Source organism: Ornithorhynchus anatinus, chromosome 7, assembly GCF_004115215.2.
Source record: "Ornithorhynchus anatinus isolate Pmale09 chromosome 7, mOrnAna1.pri.v4, whole genome shotgun sequence".
Classification (NCBI taxonomy): Eukaryota; Metazoa; Chordata; class Mammalia; order Monotremata; family Ornithorhynchidae; genus Ornithorhynchus; species Ornithorhynchus anatinus.
The window spans coordinates 2,665,683-2,684,309 of NC_041734.1; the positions used below are offsets into that span (position 1 = coordinate 2,665,683).

The following is an 18,627-nucleotide window of genomic DNA, read 5'->3' on the forward strand; positions in this document are numbered from 1 at the left end:
AAAGTTTCTGCTTACGTGTCGTAAGAGCCGTAGTAATAGTATATGTTGAGCGTTTTCTTTCATTCATTCATTCATTCAATAGTATTTATTGAGCGCTTACTATGTGCAGAGCACTGTACTAAGCGCTTGGGATGAACAAGTCGGCATAAGATAGAGACGGTCCCTGCCGTTTGACGGGCTTACGGTCTAATCGGGGGAGACGGACAGACGAGAACGATGGCGATAAATAGAGTCGAGGGGAAGAACATCTCGTAAAAACCGATGGCGACTAAATAGAATCGAGGCGATGTACAATTCATTAACAAAATAAATAGGGTAACGAAAATATATACAGTCGAGCGGACGAGTACGGTGTTGTGGGGATGGGAAGGGAGAGGTGGAGGAGCAGAGGGAAAAGGGGAAAATGAGGGTTTAGCTGCGGAGAGGTAAAGGGGGGATGGCAGAGGGAGTAGAGGGAGAAGAGGAGCTCGGTCTGGGAACGCCTCTTGGAGGAGGTGAGTTTTAAGTAGGGTTTTGAAGAGGGAAAGAGAATCGGTTTGGCGGAGGTGAGGAGGGAGGGCGTTCCGGGACCGCGGGAGGACGTGACCCGGGGGTCGACGGCGGGATGGGCGAGACCGAGGGTCGGCGAGGAGGCGGGCGGCGGAGGAGCGGAGCGTGCGGGGTGGGCGGTAGAAAGAGAGAAGGGAGGAGAGGTAGGAAGGGGCAAGGTGATGGAGAGCCTTGAAGCCTAGAGTTTCTGCAGAGCACTAAGTGCCTAGAGAGGCTACGCGGGTTGGAATTAGACATGTGCCTGTCCCTTGCTGGAGGGGGCTCGCAGTCGAGGAGATTGTGTCGGTGAATGTGTCTACTTTGGATTACCCTGGGATTTGTGACATCGGGATGCCCCAAGAAAGCGGGGTGTGTGTTTGCGTGTGCGTCTGAGAGGGGAAACTTGACAAGTTGAGAGAAGCCGCACGGCCTGGTGAAGAGCTCGGGTCTCGAGTCAGAGGACCTGGGATCTGATCCCGGCTCCGCCACTTGTCTACGATGTGACCTCGAGCACATCACTTTAGTTCTCTGGCCCTCAGTTCCCTTATCTGCAAAATGGGGATTAAAAGTGTGAGCCCCATGTGGGACAAGAAGGTGCCCAACTCGATTATCTTGAATCTACTCCAGCGCTTTGTAAAGCGCCCGGCACTAATCCCAGGTCCCTCACTTGTCTGCTGTGTGACCTCGGGCAAGTCACTTAATAATAGTTAATAATGTTGGTATTTGTTAAACGCTTACTATGTGCCGAGCACTGTTCTAAGCGCTGGGGTAGATACAGGGTAATCAGGTTGTCCCATGTGAGGCTCACAGTCTTAATCCCCATTTTACAGATGAGGTAACTGAGGCACAGAGAAGTGAAGTGACTTGCCCACAGTCACACAGCTGACAAGTGGCAGAGCGGGGATTCGAACCCATGATCTCTGACTCCCAAGCCCGGGCTCTTTCCACTGAGCCGTGCTGCTTCTCTTCTTCACTTCTCTGGGCCTCAGTTCCCTCATCTATAAAATGGGGATTAAGACCGTGAGCGGGACAGGGACTATGTGCAATCCATTAGCTTGTATCCAACCCAGCGCTTAGAACGGTGCCTGACACATAGTAAATGCTTAACAAATATCACCGTTACTAAATATCACTGAAAAAAAGAAAGGTTTGCATTTCCTTGAGGTCCGTTTGGGCGACAGATTATACCGTGCCTTCAAGCTGCCTGTGACTGATGTGTGGTTCTGAAATGGGTTCTGAATATTTTTGAATTTATTTTTTTACTGTGCAGATTTGTATGCAGGCATCAGCCCCTCCCTGTGGTATTTTAATCTTCCTGTGAAAAGAGAATTCTAAGAGATATAGGACCACGAAAGGCAGGAAAATGTGAATTTCGCTAGCCGGTCCCCGGCAAGGAAGAGCCGTGGGAAGGGCCCCCCGACATTGTGGGGGAACCCAGACGGGCGGACTCTGTCGCGGCCGCGGCTGCTCTTCCGCCTCGGGGAAGAGGGGAAAGGAACGTGATTTTTCGGTTGGGTTTCGCTGCCGTCCACACTTGGCAACATCATGTGGTCAGAGAAAGGGAACACGAGACAAGTCGCGGGGAGGGGGGGAAGACGGAAGGGATTAGAATGTGCTTGTGCACGCCCACTACTTTCATTTCCCCTTCACCCCACACCGTTTCTTGGTTTCTGTCAAACCAAGATGACAGGGTCCGGAGGAGCAGTGCGGCCTAGTGGAAAGAACCCGGGCCTGGGAGCCAGAGGATCCGGGTTCCAGTCCCGGCTCAGCCACGCGTCTGCCGTGTGACCTTGGACAAGTCACTTCACTTCCCCGGGCCTCAGTTTCCTCATCTGGAAAATGGGGATCCGATACCTTTTCTCCCTCGTACTTGATGATGATGATGGTATTTGTTAAGCGTATACTAGGTGCCAGGCACTGTTCTAAGCGCTGGACTGGGAGCCCCATGTCCGACTTGATTACCTTGTATCCACCCCAGTGCTCAGAACAGCGCTTGGCACATAGTAGGCGCTTAACAAGCACCATAATAAGTACAACTATTAAGACCCAAGACTGCCTCCTCCCTGCCATGTTATAACAATCCAAGCCACCACATCATAGCGCTCCTCGTGAATATTTCCATCCCGGTCTTCCTCCTTAGAGTGTAAGCTCCTTGTGGGTGGGGTACCTCCCAGATACTTAGTACAGTGTATTTCCTCCTCCTCCTCATCCGTGGCATTTATTGAGCGCTTACTGTGTGTGGAGCACAGTACTTAGCATCAAGAGAGCCTGTGAGCCCGTTGTGGGCAGGGATTGTCTCGATTTGTTACTGAATTGTACTTTCCTAGCGCTTAGTCCAGTGCTCTGCACACAGTAAGCGCTCAATAAATATATTGAATTTAATGAATGAATAGGCACCATCCCAGTTCTCAGTTTGCGAGCCCAGGTGGGACATGGGACTGTTTGAGATGATTGTATTGTATCTACCCCAGTGCTTAGCAAAGTGCTTGGCACGTAGTAAGCGCTTAACAAATATTATAATAATTAATCATAATATGGACTCGATTCATTCATTGTCATATTTGTGGAGCGCTTTCTGAGTGCAGAGCACTGGACTAAGCGCTCGGGAAAGAACAGTACAACAATAAAGCAGTGACAATCCCTGCCCACAATGAGCGTACAGTCTAGACTCCGCCGCTCATCCGCTGTTTGACCTTGGGCAAGTCACTTCACTTCTTTGAGTCTCAGTTCCCTCATCTGTAAAATGGGGATGGAGGCTGAGCCTCACGTGGAACAGGGACTGTGTCCAACCCAATTTGCTTTGTATCCACCCCACTGCTTAGTACAGTACCTGGAACTTAGTAAGTGGTAGCAAATACCGTAATTATTATTATGATAATAATTATTATTAGACGGGGGACTTTACCATGTGTCAGAGTTAGTCCTCAGTAAACACCAATGCTCCCACTTATTGCATGCAAACTTTGAGCAGCTGAGGATATCTGACTCTCCTCTGTAGCTCATCCTCACGCCCCCTCCCCTTGTTGTTTTTTTTTAATTTATTTATCGAGCGCTTACTGTGTGCAGAGCGCTTGGGAGAGAACACTATAGCATCAGCCACATTCTCTGCCCACAAAGACCTCCCAGTCTAGAGTGTAGAGTGGTGAGAAGCAGCATGACATATTAAAAATGTTGGTGTTTGCTAAGTGCTTATTATGTGCAGAGCACTGTTCTAAGCGCTGGGGGAGATACAGGATAATCAGGTTGTCCCAAGTGAGGCTCATAGTCTTCATCCCCATTTTACAGATGAGGTAACTGAGGACCAGAGTTAAGTGACTTGCCCACAGTCACACGGCTGGCAAGTAGCAGAGCTGAGATTAGAACCCATGACCTCTGACTCCCAAGCCCGGGCTCTTTCCACAGAGCTACGCTGCTTCTCTAATTAGGGGAAGGTCCTCACCTCCTGCCTTTTCCATTCACATCCCCGGGAGCTTCGGGGGTTTCGGTCGAGCCGGCCAAAGGCAGGACAGACTGCCGGAGGTGGATCTATCCGTCGGTAGTATTTAGCGGGCGCTTCCCCTGTGCCCGAAAAGCACTGAATTGAGCGCTTGGGATTCAATTCTATTCAGTCTCTCTGTCTCCCTTTGCCTCTCTCAGTCTCTCTCTGTCCTTCTGCATCTCTGTTTCTCTGTCTCCCTCCCTCCGTTTTTCTCTCTCTCTCTCTGTGTCTCTCCCTGTCTCTCTCAGTCTCTGCATTTAGCGGGCGCTTACAACATGCCTACAGAGCACTGGACTGATTGCTTTCGATTCGGTCGTGCTTATTGAGTCCTGACTTTGTGCAGAGCACTGGCAGCGTGGCTCACTGGAAAGAGCCCGGGGTTGGGAGTCAGAGGTCATGGGCTCGAATCCCAGCTCTGCCACTTGTCAGCTGTGTGACTGGGGGCAAGTCACTTAGCTTCTCTGTGCCTCAGTTACCTCATCTGTAAAATGGGGATTAAGGCTGTGAGCCTCACGGGGGACAACCTGACTATCCTGTAAATCTACCCCAAGCGCTTAGAACAGTGCTCTGTACATAGTAAGTGCTTAACAAATACCAACATCATTATCATTATTATTACTAAGCGGTTGGGAGAGGACAGTAGAAGAATAAACAGTCACATTCTCTGTCCAGTCAATCAGTCTGTCGTATTTATTGAGCGCTGACTGTGTGCAGAGCACTGGACAGAGCGCTTGGGAAAGTACAGTATGCCCTCCCCCAGGACTGTAAGCTCGTCATGGACAGAGAATGTCATGTTTAGTGTCGTATTGTCCGCTCCCAAGTACTTAGTCCAGTGCTCCGCACACAGTAAGCGCTCAATAGATACGATTGAATGAATGATCACTATAAAAGACACATTCCCTGCCCACAACGAGACTTCAGTCTAGAGGGGGAAAGGAAGACACGTTCCCCGCCCACGAGAACCTCGCGACCCAGGGAGGGTCCCGAGACGGGCAGAGATGGCGGACATGGCCCGGGACAGCATGCCACCCGACACGGTGGCTCCGTCCCCATCTCATTCCACCCGGCCAGCCGGCGGTTGCATTTGCGTGCAGATTTCCTTTTTTTTTATTTGTTTGTTTGTTTTTTTGTGGTTTTTTTTTCATGAATCAGCCCTGAGTAATGCCGGCCTGCATTTCATTAAGCAGGACCGCCCCCGAGATTGCTGGCCTTGGGAAGGAATGAAAGAAAACTTTCGGTCCGCTCTTCTGTCTGGAGCCCTCCCTGCCCCTGTGCCACAGACCCAAAACCTAGAAGGGTTTTTCTGTTGCGATGGTCCAGCCGTCCATAGGGAACAGTAGGATGGGATGGGGGCTTTGTAGAAATTGCCTCCGGAGTGGTGTGGTGATGTTGAAACTCTGTCTCCCCCCACCTTCTCTTCTGTCTCTTTCTGTCTCTCCTATCTCTCTCTGTGTCTCGTGCTCTCAATCAGTCTCTCTCTGTCTCTCAGGCTCTCTGTGTGCCTCTCTCGGTCTCTGACTCTGTCGGTGTCTCTGTCTCTTTGTATGCCTCTTTCAGTCTCTTTCTGCCTATCTGTCTCTGTGCCTCTTTCAGTCTCTGTCTCTTTCTGTCTCTCTGTGCCTCTCAGTCTCTCTCTGTCTCTCTTTGTGTCTCTCTCAGTCTCTGTCAGTCTCTCTCTGTCCCTCCGTCTCTCTGTCTATGCCTCTCTTTCTCTCTGTGTCCCTCAGTCTCTGTCTATGACTCTCTCAGTCTCTCTCTGCATCTCTCAGTCTCTTTATGTCTCTCTCTGCCTCTTTCTCTCTGTCTTTCTCTGTTTCTCTCTGTCCCTCTCTGTCTCTCTGTGCCCCTCTCAGTCTCTCTTTCTCTGTCTCTCTGTCTCAGTCCCTCTTTCTCCATCTCTTTCCAGCTGTCTCTCAGTCTCTCCCTGTCTCTGCTTCTCGCCCACGACCATCATTTCCATGCAGCTAACCGGGAGAGGGGCAGAGGCGAGCTCGGTCTTGAGCCAGAGCGGGAGAAGAGATGAGCAACAGAGGGAAGCTTCTGAAAATCCATTGACAGATACATTCACATCCCCTTCCTCATCCACGGCCTTTTCATTGGAACGCATTAAAGGACTCACAGATCCAGCCTCAACAAATTCTCTTCTAAATCAGAACTGTCCGACTCTCTGGGCGGAGGAGACGGACATCCCTCCCTCCTCCGCCACAACCAGACCCCGTGTCCTGCTGCAAACGGAGCCGGAGTCAGCCCCTCCCCGATTTATGATTCCCACGGCCCAGAGAGGAGGAGAGAGTTATTTATGTGCTGGTGGTAAAAATCACACCTACACTCAGGAACTCGGGTGAGGTCCAGCAGATTTGATTAACTTTTCTTCCCCCTCTTCTTTTTTTTTCCAGATTTCCTCTGTGTCCGGTCACAGATTTGTAGACCTTTCACACTGGATACAAACACAGGTGAGTAGACGCGAGAGCCGTGATGTTCAGAAACGATGTTCAGGCTCTCCTCTGGAGCCGGCCGTCGGAAGGAAGGAATGCCGCGAGTCTGTACGGTGTGCCGCGCAAAGTGTCGTGAACGGAATCCGGACCCTCTCCTCTCCCCCTCCAAAGTTTCGTTCGGAGGAGGAAGAGCGGGCAGGCCTTCGGTCCGGTCGGGAGGGGTTTTTCCGGGGAGAGCGCAGGGCCGTTGAACGGCACCAGGACCGTAATCGGGTTCGGGCCGGCCCCCGACGGAGCCGGCCGAGGAGGGGGTGGGGAGTCTTTCCGTTTGAATGTCGAATCCAAGGAGATTGTCCACGAGGTGGTGATGGAGGAGACCGTCGGGCCCCCTCACCTGTTTCAAGGGATGATCCCACAGTGGCGTCCCCTCTTCCATTTTCTTCCATTTTCCCTTGAGCGCAGAGCCAACGGAAGGTGTTCTTCCTTTTAAGAAAGGAGGCGTGTTGCATAGATGGGATGGTGGAAGGAAAAGACCCACGTTCTTTTGCGTCGTTCTCTCTTTGCAGATCTTGGACATGCCTTTGTTAGATTTCGCTAGACGATAGACGTGATTTGTGAAGTGTGATTCTGGTAGAAAATAACAATGATGGTATTTGTTAATAATGTTGGTATTTGTTGGTATTTGTTAAGCGCTTACTATGTGCAGAGCACTGTTCTAAGCGCTGGGATAGATGCAGGGTAATCAGGTCGTCCCACGTGAGGCTCACAGTTAATCCCCATTTTACAGATGAGGTAACTGAGGCACAGAGAAGTGAAGTGACTTGCCCGCAGTCACTTGTTAAGCGCTTACTGTGTGCCAAGCACCTTTCTAAGCGCTGGGGTAGATACAAGATAATCGGGTTGTCCCGTGTGGGGCTCACAGTCTTAATTCCCATTTTATAGATGAGGGAACTGAGGCACAGAGAGGTTAAGTGACATGCCCAAGGTCACACGGCAGACAATAATAATAATAATGATGGCATTTGTTAAGTGCTTACTATGTCCCGAGCACTGTTCTAAGCCCTGGGGTAGATACAGGGTCATCAGGTTGTCCCACGAGGGGCTCACAGTCTTAATCCCCATTTTACAGATGAGGCAACTGAAGCACAGGGAAGTCAAGTGACTTGCCCAAAGTCACACAGCTGATCAGCGGCGGAGCCGGCACTGGAACCCATGACCTCCGACTCCCAAGTCCGGGCTCTTTTCACTAAGCCACGCTGCTTCTCACGTCCCGTAGACGTGTGAGGGGGGACTGTGTTTGGGTAGCAGAAGCCGTCCAGGGTGGCCCAAGAGGCACCTGGTCAATCAGCAGCGGTGGTGCCGCTCTCTCTCCCCCCTGGACCTCGTCTTCCGAGGAGTCAAAGGTCAAGGAAAGGAGCCGGCCCTGGGATGCTTTGAGATTGGGCAGGAGGAGAAGCACGTGTCCCTTACTGCCCAGTTCCCGACTGTAAACTCGTCCTCTCGACTATAGGCTCCTTGTGGGCAGGAAATGTGTCTGTTTATTGTTCTGGTGTCCCCTCCCGACTGCTTAGTACGGTGCCCCGCACACAGTAAGCACTCAGTAAATACCATTGAATGAATGGCAGAATCTGGCCGGACCTCACGGACTGCCCCTCAATCCGTCAGTCAGTGGTATTTATTGAGCGCTTACTGTGTCCAGAGCACTGTAATGGTAATAATAATAATAGGGGTATTTGTTAAACACTTAATGTGCCAAGCACCGTTCTAAGTACTGGGGTAGAGACGAGATAATCAGGTTGGACACAGTCCCTGTCCACATGGGGCTCAGTCTTCATCCCCATTTTCCAGAGGAGGTAACGGAGGCACAGAGAAGTGAAGTGACCTGCCCGAGGTCCCACAGCAGACGAGTAGCGGAGTCGGGATGAGAACCCAGATCCTTCTGGCTCCCAGGCCCAGGTTCTATCCACTAGGCCACGCTGCTTCTCTAGCGCTTGATACGTAGTAAGCACTGTACTGAGCGCTTGGGAGAGTACGGTACTGGAGAGTTGTGGACACGTTCCCTGCCCGCAGTGAGCTTCCGGGCTGTCGAGAAGCAGCGTGGCCTAGTGGAGCACGGCCTGGGAGTCAGAAGGTCATGGAATAGGTCATGGATTCTAATCTTGACTCTGCCACTTGTTCTGCTCTGTGACCTTGGACAAGTCAATTCACTTCTCTGGGCCTCAGTCCCCTCATCTGGAAAATGGGGATGAAGGCCGTGAGCCCCACGGGGGACAGGGACTGTGTCCAAACGGATGAGCTTGGATCTACCCCAGAGCTTAGAACAGTGCTTGCCAAATAGTAAGCGCTTAAGAAATACAATTATTATTAGATTATCAATAGACCTCTGGCCGCCAGTCGACCAGGCCTCCTCTTACCCTGCCCTCCCTCCCCCAGGGGACGTCAACCAGCAGGACACTGGGATCGGTTAATTCCCAAAGGGCATTTCCGTGGTCCAAGCCCCCTTTCCAACGGGGCCTACCGACCTGCTGGAGAAATATTCCTTGGGAAGTTACTGTTCACCATTCATTCATTCAATCGTGTTTATTGAGCACTTACTGTATGCAGAGCATTCATTCATTCAATCGTATTTATTGAGCGCTTACTATGTGCAGAGCACTGTACTAAGTTCTTGGAACGTACAGTTCGGCAACAGATGGAGACAGTCCCTGCCCAACAACGGGCTCAGCGCTTTGCTCGGGAGACAGAGCCTTCTGCACAGAATGGGTGGTCAGTCAGTCGGTCAGTCAGGGGTTTTTATCAAGCACTTACTGTGTTCACGGCACTGTACTAAGCGCTTAGGAGAGTACACTACAATGGAATGGGTAGACACGTTCCCTGCCCACAACGAGCTGCCAGTCCACCGGATCAGTAAATACTTTTGACTGAAGGAATTGAAAGTCTCTTGTGAAACCCATTTACAAAACAGGAATTTGCCTCTTCAGATCTAAGGATGTGATCAAACATGGACTGTTAAGCGTTGTTTTTCAGCTTTCGCAGAGATCTCAAGGGGACCGCTTTTCAATTTCCTAAGTGCCCCCCAGAAAGCTGTTGAATTCTCAGAATTAACTGTTGTCATTTTGCAGAATTGGGATCGTTTCGGCTCTTTTTCTTTCGTATTCACTTTCTGCGGAGATGGTGCCAATCAGGTTTGGTTGCTGGGTTTTTTTCCCTCCCCCCCACTTGAGACTCGGCGTGCTATGAATCAGCTCTGCTTTTATCCCTCCCGACCTTAGAGGCTTTTAATTAGCAGGTGGAATCTGTGAGGCGGCGGCAGAAAAAATCCCGGTGTGTTTATGTGGCACAGGTTGGGGTCGAGAGAAAAGTTTATAAGCCCCGTTCCCCATTCTTGGGGAAGGGTGATTTAAGTCTGCTTCTCTGCGGGATGTGGGATATTCATATTTTTTTATTTTGAGCTATTCTAACCGAAAGAGAATCTGTTTGCGGGCTCCTGAGCAGAAGTGAGAGGAAATTACCTCAGCTGGGTTTCCTGAAGTTCCAAATCTCGGCGTATGGATCTAAAACTGGCTTCGGATGTCTCCCACCTCCCTCCTTCCCCAAATCGAAATGCCCTGGAAGATGTTAAGAGTACCTGATGTGTTTTAAAGGGCATCGCCGGGCACCAGAGTTTATAAAGTCCTGGATTCTTAGGGCGGAGAAGGTGTGTGCCGATTCGGTTGTATCGTCCTCTCTCCGGCGCTCAGTACGGAGCTCTGCGCAGTAGTAAGGGCTCAGTAAATACCACCGATCAATTGATCGACTGATCAATGCCACTGATCAATCAGTCAAACAAGAACTTTGTTAAATAGGATGGGTCTGTCGCGTTTGACGACGCAGAAATAATTAACGTAAAAGGGTATTGGGGTTGGGGGTTGAGGGGGGTTTGGGTGCGTTTAAATTCAGATCACAGGTTGGAGTGAGAGCGCTTCATGGCACAGATCTGTTTCTCGGACAGTTCTTTTTCGGTTTATAACATCAGTCGCCTTTCTCGATCAGGTTTACATGTACGTTAGAGAGTTTACCAGTCGGACAACATCATTTCGCCTTTCGGCTAATGCTCCAAGATAGAAGAGGGTCCAGGTTGCAGCCTGTCATTTTATCGGGGTAATCAGGTTGTCCCCCGTGGGGCCCACAGTCTTCATTCCCATTTTACAGATGAGATGACTGAGGCCCAGTGAAGTGACTTGCCCGAGGTCACACAGCTGACAAGTGGCGGAGCCGGGCTTAGAACCCACGACCTCCCAAGCCCGTGCTCTTTCCACTGAGCCAGGTGTGAGAAAGGAAAAGTGTCTGCGGTCAGAGCCGGGCTGACGTGGCAGCGGGGAACCGCCACGCCCACCTCCCTCCCGGGCCCACCGAACTCGGGGCCGACCGCCTCCGGCTCGGCCGCCGCCCGGAAACAACCTCGTGGGATGATGGGGGTCCCGGGGACGGTGGAGGAGCGGCTCTCGACCCGTTGTCCCGTCCCCGCCGTGACGTGGGGAAGCACTTCAGTCAGTCGGTCGCGTTTATCGATCGCTTACTGCGTGCGGGGCACTGGACTAAGCGCTTGGAAAGGGACCGTCTCTCCCCCGCTTCTAGACCGTAAGCCCGTGTGGGCAAGGAATGGGTCTGTTTATCGTTGGATTGGACTCTCCCAAGCGTTGAGTACGCACAAGTAAGAGTTCAATAAATACGACCGACTGAATGAATGAATGCAATCTAAAAGACATATTCCCTGAAGCAGTGTGGCCTAGTGGATAGGGCCCGGGCCCGGGCCTAAGCTCGTTGTGGACAGGGAATGCATCTGGGTCTGTTTATTATATTGTACTCTCCCACGGGCTTAGGACAGTGCTCTGCACACAGTAAGCACTCTGTAAATACCTTGGAATGAATGAATGTACGAATGAATGAGCCCGAAGGACCTGGGCTCCATTGCTGGCCCTGCCACTTGTCTGCTGTGTGACCTTGGCCAAGTCATTCCACTTCTCTGGGCCTCAGTGACCTCAGCTGTAAAATGGGGATGAAGACTGTGAGCCCCATGTGGGACAGGGACTGTGTCCAACCCGGTTACCTTGTATCTACCCCAGCACGTAGTACAGTGATCTGCTTATAGTAAGCGCTCTATTAATACCATTAATTAATTGATTAACTTGCCCCACGTCACACAGCAGGCAAGTGGCAGGGCTGGGATTAGAACCCAGCTCCTCTGGCTCCCAGACCTGGGCTTTTTCCATTAAACCACACTCCTCTTTCCTTAGGCCTTTCGCTTTCCAGTGCCCCTTTATATTAAAAAGAGAAAACAGCCTCCAGGATAAGGGAGCATTTACTGGAAGAAGAAATCGCCCCCGTGAAATTAAGCACCGGCAACCCCGGTGTCGAGAGGTTGAGACGAGGGCTCGGATACCCAAAGTTAAGGGCCACGTTGTCCGAGCCCGGGTTTCCATTTCTTCTGGGAAGGATTGAAGTCGCAACTGGAGGATTGATGAATGATTCGGTGGGGAAAAAAAGCGTTTAATTTCGTCGACCCACCGTATTTGAGGCTTGAGACCATTTTCCAACTCGGTCAGAGTCACCGGGAAGCTCTTTTCTGCTCACCCACCCTGTCTCCCCCTCCAAAACGATTTAGGCACCCCTCTTTTTTTTATGATATTGTTAGGCGCTTACTATGTGCCAGGCACTGTTCAGAGCTCTGGGGTAAATACAAGATAATCATCTTGGACATAGTCCATGTCCCATATGGGGCTCATTGTCTTAATCCCCATTAGACTGAGAGCCCGTTGTTGGGTAGGGATTGTCTCTATCTGTTGCCGAATTGTACTTTCCCAGCACACAGTAAGCGCTCAGTAAATACGATTGAATGAATTTTACAGACGAGGCCCAGAGCAGTGAAGTGACTTGTCCAGGACCACTCAGCCGACACGTGGCAGAGCCGGGATTACAACACAGGTCCTTCTGACTCCCAGGCCCGTGTTCTCTCCATTAGGCCACACTGCCCCTTGATCAATCAATCAGTGGTATTTTTTGAGCACTCACTGTGCGCAGGGCACTGTACTAAACTCTTCTCAGTCACTCCCCATGGCTGGTTCAAAGCAAGTCAGAGAGGTCCTCACTAGTATTGGGTTCAGTTTTCTCGATCGCTCAGAGGATTTTAGTTCTATAAAATCTCCATTTATCTAAAAGCCGAACAAGACTTTAATTCCCTCGCACCTACAGATTTATCTTCTTCACACCTAACTGCTTTTTCCGGTTTCGTTCCTCTCTCAAAGCATCATTCTTTAACTTAAGCGCTTATCTAAGCCAGTGGAAACTGCATTCATCCTTGGTGTAGTGGATAGAGCCCGGGCCTGGGAGTCAGAAGGTCATGAGTTCTAATCCCGGCTCCGCCACTTGTCTGCTCTGTGACCTTGGGCATGTCACTTCACTTCTCTGTGGCTCAGGTTACCTCACCTGGCAAATGGGGATCGAGAGTGCGAGCCCCACATGGGACAAGGATTGTGTCCAATCCTATTTGCTTGAATCCACCCCAGCGCTTTGGCACAAAATAAACACTTCATAAATATCATAAAAAAAATCACATCACTTCTCTGGGCCTCAGTTTCCTCAACTGCAAAGTGGGGATTCAATCCCTGGTCTCCCTCCTCCTTGACTGTGAACCCCATGTGGGACAGGGACTGTTTCCAGCTTGATTAACGTAAATCTCCCCCGGTGCTTAGTACAGTGTCTGGCACACAGTAAGCGCTTAACTACCATAAAAAAAGTCACATCACTTCTCTGGCCTCAGTTTCCTCACCTGCAAAATGGTGATTCAATCCCTGTTCCCCCTCTTATTTGACTGTGAACCCCATGCGGGACAGGGACTGTATCCGGCCTGATGAACTCGTATCCACCCCAGCGCTTAAAACAGTGCCCGGTACATAATGAGCGCTTAACCCATACCGTAAAAACCAAACCAAATGAAAATGAGCGGCGATATTCCGAGTATTGTCATATCCTGTGGGCCGCAGGGCGGAGGCCGCGTACTTGACCCTTCTCTTTTCCCCTGGGGGAGGCCGGACGGACAGATGGACGGACCGAGAGGGGAACAGTTTGCTTCCCCCCTCCCTCTCGGATTCCCGGGGGTCCTTCCCCACCCCCGCACCTCTCCCCGCTCTGTTGGTCTGGGGGTTTCCCTCCTTCCCCCTCCCACCCCCTCCCCGCCCCTCTTCCCCTGGCTCCTCCACCCTAATCAGTGCTATTTACTAAGCGCTCGGGAGAGAACAGTACAACAGAGTTAGCAGACGCGTTCCCTGCCCTTAATAATAATTGTGATAATGATGATGGTATTTGTTAAGCACTTACTCTGTGCCAAGCATTCATTCATTCAATAGTATTTATTGAGCGCTTACTATGTGCAGAGCACTGTACTGAGCGCTTGGAATGGACAATTCGGCAACAGTTAGCGACAATCCCTGCCCAGTGACGGGCTCACAGTCTTAATGGGGGAGACAGACTGCACTGTTCTAAGCACTGGGGTAGATCCAAGGTAATCGGGTTGTCCCACGTGGGGCTCACCGTCTTGATCTCCATTTTACAGAAGGGGTAACTGAGGCCCAGAGTAGTGAAATGGCTTGCCCAGGCTCACACAGCAGACAAATGGCGGAGCCGGCATTAGAACGCAGGTCCTCTGACTCCCAAGGCCGTCCTCTTTCATTATCTGCTATCAATATTATCATTACTGTTGTTATTAGCCAAGCGCCGGGGTAGATTCAGGCTAATCGGGTTAGACACAGTCCCTGTCCCACAGGGGCTCACAGCCTTCATCCCCATTTGACAGACGAGGGAACGGAGGCCCCGAGACGTGAAGTGACTCGCCCAAGGTCACACCGGAGGCGAGAGGCGGAGCTGGGCTGAGAACCCAGGTGCTTCTGATTCCCAGGACCGGGTTCTAGCCACTAGGCCGTGCCGCTTCTCACCGTTCTTCACCCACACATGAAACGGGGACTTTCTTTTTTCTTCTTTTCTCTCCTGGACCGTCATATGACTGGTTCGTTCAGAAATCGCTCAGAGGATGGTTGAAAAATACCCACAACCAGGAGTTTTGCGAGTGCCTGGTTAGGGCGAAGGAAAATACGGTAAACCTTTGACCCCGCACTGTACAATCGTCTTGAAAAGCACCTACAGATGATGAAATTTTTCTGTAGAGACACCGGTTCTCTTTTTATGGTATTTGTTAAGCATTTACTATGTGCCAGGAACTCTTCGAAGCGCTGGGGTAGATACAAGCCAAGCAGGTTAGACACAGGCCCTGTCACACGTGGGGCTCGCGGTCGTAATCCCCATTTCACAGATGAGGGAACGGAGGCACAGAGAAGTGAAGCGACTCGCCGAAGGTCACACAGCAGACGAGCGGCAGAGCCGGGATGAGAAGCCAGATCTAGTTTTGCGGAGCGAGTGCTCGAGGGGAGACAGTCTTCGAAAAACCCCTGGCCCACTGTTGGATTTTCTCGGGGGACGTCGGGAAGGGGGTTGGGAACTGGGGGAGACGGGGGGAACGACGAGCAAATCCTGAGGCAGTTCAGTTCTGAATTCTCAGCTCTCTGAGGTTTGCTTTAAATGATTTCCTAACCAGATCTCCAAAGTGGATCAGCGAATCAATCAGTCAGGGATATTTATTGAACACTACGTGCAGAGCACCATCCTGAGCGCTTGGGAGATTACAATTCGACAGGGTTGGTAGACACATTCCCTGCGGTCAGCGGGGGAACTGACGTGAAGACCAAGAAGGAAAGTCACCCGAACTTTTCGGACTGCGGGTGTTTTTTTGAAGTGTCTTCTAATAGTCCCCCGTCCCGTCCTGAGTCAGATGTAAATACCGAGAATCAGGCAGTCAGTCAGTCGGATTTGTTGAGCGCTTACCGCGTGTGGAGCACTGTGCTGAGCGCTCGGTAGAGTCCAGTAGAACAGAGTTGGTAGAGCTGCCCCCAACGAGCTGACAGTCCAGACTGTAGAGTCTGCCGTCATCTAAACTCCATTCTAGAGAATGCATTGAACCAGTGACTCTCGAAAAACCCTTAGAGGCGCCGGCAAGCTTTTAAAGGGTCGTTTTTTGGTTTGCATATTCAGAAAAACCAATTTTTAAATGGCCGCGGGTGGTATCCGGTGGGGGGAACTTACCGTCTCTCATAGTGTGACGATGAAGGTCATCTGAGATTTATTTTAGTGTCCATCTCCCCTCTGCGGGCCGGAAGCTCCTTATTTTTATTATGGTATTTGTTAAGCACATACTACGTGGCAAGCGCCCCGGACCCCCGAGAAGCAACGTGGCTCAGTGGAAAAAGCGCGGGATTGGGAGTCAGAGGACTAATCCCAGCTCCACCACTCGTCTGCTGTGTGGCCTTGGTCAAGCCACTTCACTTCTCTGTGCCTCAGTTACCTCATCTGTAAAATGGGGATTAAGACCGTGAGCCCCAGTGTGATTACCTAGTATCTACCCCAGCGCTTAGAACGGTGCTCGGCATATAGTGAGCGCTTAACAAATACTGTAATTATTGTTAATTATTATTATTAAGCACTGTCCTAAGCACTGGGGTATTCGGGTCGGACGCAGTCCCTGTCCCGCAAGGGGCTCACAGTCTAAGCGGGAGGAGGAACAGGTGTTTAAACCCCATCGTGCAGTTGAGGAAACTGAGGCCCAGAGAAGTTTCTTCCGCCTCCCAGGCCCGAGCTCTTTCCGCTGGACCCTGTTGCTTCTCCATGTGGGCGGGGGTGGCATCTGTCGACCCCCGTTCTGGGGCGGGTCTGGCTTAAAGACACTACGGAAGAAAGTCACGGGGGCAGAAAAGGATTAGGGAAGGGGAAAAAGAGGGACATTTCACGCCGCAAGCCTGGGCTTCTCTGGGAGGGAATTGGGCAAAATTCCTCTTAACGTCCGTCACCTCTCAAGACGAATCGGTCCATATCAGCCTCGTCCGTTCCTGTAGCCGAGCGGGGCTGAGCGAACGTTTCTCCCGCCCGTCCCGGGAACTGAAGGAAAAGCGGGAGAAAGCCCGAACATTCCCGCCCCCGGCTTCAGTCTCCAGGACCCGATTTGCTCGTCTCCGCCCCGGCGCTCAGAACGGTGCCTGGCACATAGTAAGCCCTTAACAAATGCCACAATTATTATTATCATTAGTATCATTATTTTTTTTTATCCTTTTGTGCGGAGCAGGGTCTCGAGTGAACTGCTCCAGATGGTTGGAAGAGAGGTTATTTTCTTTTCCACGGAAAGACGCGCTCCGAGAGTTCCATTCATAAATCTGTCCTTTCCTCCTCCAGAATTTCTTTTTGCCTTAATAATAATAATAATAATAATAATAATACTATTTGTTAAGTGCTTACTATGTGACGGGCACTGTTTTAAGCGCTGGGGTAGTTGCAAGATAATCAGGTTGCATCATCTCTAGACTATCAGCTCATTGTGGGCAGGGAATACGTCCATTTATTGTTATACTCTACTCTCCCAGGTGCTTAATATAGTGCTCCGCACATACTAAGCGCTCAGTAAATACCATCGATTGAGTGATTTATCGAACCAAAATGATAAGATTGGGACTGACTGAGTTTGAGGAGTTATATGCCACTATTACTAGTATTGATGGTATTTGGTAAGCACTTACTATGTGCCAAGGGCTGAACAGCTCCTACTGCTCCTACGACTTGACACCTGCCGTTATTTGCGGGGGTGAAAAGGACTAAAACGGAAACTTTGAACAACACATATTCATTTCACGTTTCTTTTCACGGTATTCGTTAAGCGTTTACTAGGTGCCAGGCACTGGACTAAGCACTGCTTAGTTGCAAACTCATCACGTCGGACACAGTCCCCGTCCCCCCCATGGGGCTCCCAGGCTTCATCCCCCTTCTACGGATGAGGGAACTGAGCCCCAGAGAAGGGACTGGCCCAAGGTCACGCCCGCACACACAACCGACCCGTGGTGGAGCCCGGGATTAGAACCCAGGTCCTTCTCCCTCCCGGGCCGGTGCTCCGTCCGCTAGGCCTCCCGCGGCTTCTCCCGGCCGCCGATGCCAAAGGCTTCTTGCCGAGTTCTCCTCTCCCGCGGGAGACCGGTGCCCTCCCGGAGAGACGGGCCGGCAAAGCGTGTTAAAAGCCCACGAGACCCGAAGCCATTTGTCGACTGAAGGTGTTATCGCAGCGTTTCCTGTTGTTTAGAGAAACTGAAAAGGGACCGTGGTCTCTGCGGGGAAGAACAGAGGGGCAGGAGCTAGCCAAAATGAAAGAGAAAATTACCAGGCGTCGTTTATCCTGCGGGTTTATCGCTTGCCCCGCGCCGGCCTACACAACAGGTTGTGTGTGGTCAGGGGAAGCCACGAATTTGAGGGGGAGGAGGAGCGTTAAGGTAGCGTGTTGTCCGTCATTCATTTGGTCGTATTTATTGAGCGCTCACCGTGTGCAGAGCACTGTCCTAAGCGCTCGGAAAGTACAATTCGGCCACAAGTAGAGACGATCCGTACCCAACGACGGGCTCACGCTCTAGAAGGGGGGAGACAAAAATCAAAACAAGTAAACAGGCATCAAAAATCGGTCTGCCCCCCTCTCTTTTTCTCTCTTTAAGCGCAGTAGTTTAATTTGGGGTTTCTCCCCCTGTCCGGGGGACGGCAGCGGTGACACACGGGTATGTCCGAACGGCAGTTTCATCAGCATCGTCGATGTCAGTGGTATTTATTGAGCGCTACCCGTGTGCTGAGCGCTCGCTGAACGAAACGCTGGGGGACTACGACGGAGCAATAAACAGACACGTTAAACGGACACATTTAGCGTGGCTTAGTGGCTAGAGCCCGGGCCTGGGAGTCACAAGGACCCGGGTTCTCATCTCGGCTCTGCCACTTGTCCGCCGGGTGACCTTGAGCAAGTCACTTCACTTCTCTGGGCCTCAGTTCCCTTATCTGGAAAATAGGGATTAAGAGCGGGAGCCCCATGTGGGACAGGGACTGTGTCCAGCCTGATTAACTTGTAATGACCCCAGTGTTTAGAACAGTACTTGACATATAGTGAGAGCCTAACAAGTACCATAATTATTATTATTGTTATTACTACACCTCCCTTCCCGAGGCTCAGCTGATACCTGGGGAGGGCGGCCATTCATCCGTTTTCAATCAATCGGTCAGTCAATCGGTGGTATTTATTGAGCA

General features: G+C 51.1%; 1 protein-coding gene across 2 annotated transcripts in view; it reads left to right on the forward strand.

Moving 5' to 3' along the window:
- The window catches only part of NCOA2 (nuclear receptor coactivator 2), a 171,006-nt gene that overhangs the window by 58,328 nt on the left and 94,051 nt on the right, over positions 1-18,627 (forward strand). For both annotated transcript variants that reach the window (XM_029068289.2, XM_029068290.2), the window contains exon 2: positions 6,403-6,459. The gene's annotated coding sequence lies outside the window, so the exon portion shown is untranslated. The remainder of the gene's footprint in view (positions 1-6,402; positions 6,460-18,627) is intronic.